The sequence below is a fragment of the Montipora capricornis genome, chromosome 2 (genome assembly GCF_036669925.1).
Source record: "Montipora capricornis isolate CH-2021 chromosome 2, ASM3666992v2, whole genome shotgun sequence".
NCBI lineage: Eukaryota > Metazoa > Cnidaria > Anthozoa > Scleractinia > Acroporidae > Montipora > Montipora capricornis.
The window spans coordinates 3,147,164-3,149,663 of NC_090884.1; positions in this window are offsets into that span (position 1 = coordinate 3,147,164).

Consider the following 2,500-nt stretch of genomic DNA (forward strand, 5'->3'; position numbering starts at 1 on the left):
ATGGTTGGAAAATCTAATAGAATGCTTGGATTTCTAAAAAGGAACTGCTCGGGTGACCTCAAGAAGAATTCCCTGAAGCTGCTTTATATCTCCCTTGTGTGCTCTGACTAACCTGTGCTACGCTTCACAGCTTCGGGCACCACAATCTCCCACGTTGATGCTGGAAGTAAAAAATATCGAAAGGAGAGATACACGTTTCCGTCATTTGCAAGAATTCTAAACTCTAATACAAGGACAGACTTTTGAACCTTAACCATCTACCTATTAACTACTGGCTGGAATATCTTGATTTATTATTTTTCTATAAGTGTATTTATGGACTTATTGACATTAACCGAGATAACCTTGCTCAATTTTGTAGTGGATGTTCCTGTCGGGGATCTTGTGGGAGGCATTACTAAACCACCAAACACCGAAACAGCAAAACAAATATCTTTTTAGGCCTAATTAAGCCTAAAACAATGTTTAATCTCAAATCCAACCTTTGTTGGTTAGTGTTTAATGTATGGTGGGGTCATAGATGGTGTTTTGGTGCTTCATTGTTTAGTAACGTCTTCTTGTGGGCTTTTTCTCAATAACAAAACCGCTAATACCTCTCTTTTCCGCAACTCTTTTGTCATCTGAATAACTAATCTATGGAATGCATTATCTACTGCTATAAGATTGGAGGTTTAGATAGTACCTTTTAAGAAAAAGTTAAAATCTTTTATCTATAATAGACTATGTTCAGTTTTCAATCAAGATGACATTCATTCTTACAAATTAGTCTGTTCCTGTTAACCTTCTTTTTTTCAGAATACTTCTTTCTTTTGGTTTTTCTTTATTTATTGGGGTTCCAGCGATTGGGTATCAATTCTTTTAGGGGGATGGTTAGGTGGTGGGTTTACCTAGCAGGAGACCTAGTATTCTATTGTATGCCCACCTGCCTCAGGTCCAGTTTTTTAAATAAAATAAATAAATAAAGGAAAATGATTTCAGTTTCGAGCAGGTTACTAGGAACAGAGAACAAAGGAACCGGTTGATAATTCCCTGGATCAGCGTGGTCGTCCCTTTTGGAAAATAGGAACACCCATGCTAGTTTCCAACTTTCATACGCAATTTCATGGTCCATGCTCCATCTAAAAAGGCTGGTCAGATGTGGACTCAATACTTGGCTGGCTAATTTCAAAAGGTTTGGAGAAATACCACCAGGACTGGTAGCTTTGTTGGATTTAATTAGCTTAATTTGTTGCATGACGCTATCTTCAGTCACCTTAACTTCAGAAAGTGATGGTATGCTTTGCGACTGCGACAGCAAAATCAGAAAACAATAACAGGATAATTGAAGGCTTCAGAACCAGTCTCAATTTCTCACCAATTGAGGAAAAGTAGTTATTCATCAAGCAAGCTTTATCATTGTCCTTCACAACAAGGTGACCAGACCCAGTTTTCACCAATCAATATCAGTTTGAAGCTTCACTGCAGTGGCTTTTCGCACTAGATTCCAATATGCTTTAGTAGTCTTTATCTCTGCAAGCAAATCTCAATGGGTTTACATATGATTCAATGGTAAGAATTAAATATTAAAACTAATTAACTGATTAAGTGCATTTACATATGATCAAATGATAAGAATAAAATAGTAAAATTAATTAAGAACTAAGTTTCACGATATAAAAGCCGGGTTTTAAGAACAACTAAGAATAAAATCGCAAGTTATATCGAAGGAAGTTACATAAATGCTTTACGAAAAAGGAAAGTCTTAAGGCCCGTTTTAAATGCCTCAGTGCTGTTAGATTTTTTTAAGGTAGAGGGGCAGAGAATTCCACAACTCAGGAGCAACAGCTCTAACTTCTCTGTCACCATAGCTTGGTAGAAGGCACTTGTAACTAAATCCAGGAATCGATCCAACCAGCAGTCTGTGTGAAAACATTGGTTTGGTGTTAGGGCTCTCATTCTCATGGGCTCAAATTTGTAATATCTGTACTAGTAAATGACCAGGTTGCAATTCCTGCAAGAATGAGAGCGATCAATGTTTTCACCCAGACCGCTGGTTAGAACGATTGCTGGATTTAGTCACAAGTGTAGAAGGCAAGTGCCTCCATCTTGCCAATTATGAAATTTCACAAATAATAATAATAATCATCATCATCATCATCATCATTTATATCAGCGCAGATAAATTTAGCAATCCTAAATTTAAAGTGCTATCCATTAACCTTGAAATTTTCTGAAATTGTTTGAAAATCAAATGGAATTGTCTGACAGGGATGTTTGCGCCTATGGCTGCTCACCATTCAAGAAAAATTTCAGAAACTTCGAAAACTCTTTTGTTCAATATTATTGTATAGTGCATTACAAATTTACGTCTAAAACAGACAAGAAAACAAAAGAAATGTCATACACGTCCCCCTCCCAGAGTCACAGTCAGGGTTCAATCCTATGGCCTCTTTGACATCAATCAAACCCTTCACCCATTGAACTTCAAGTACGAGCATTCTGTCTTACTTATGTGGAGGCT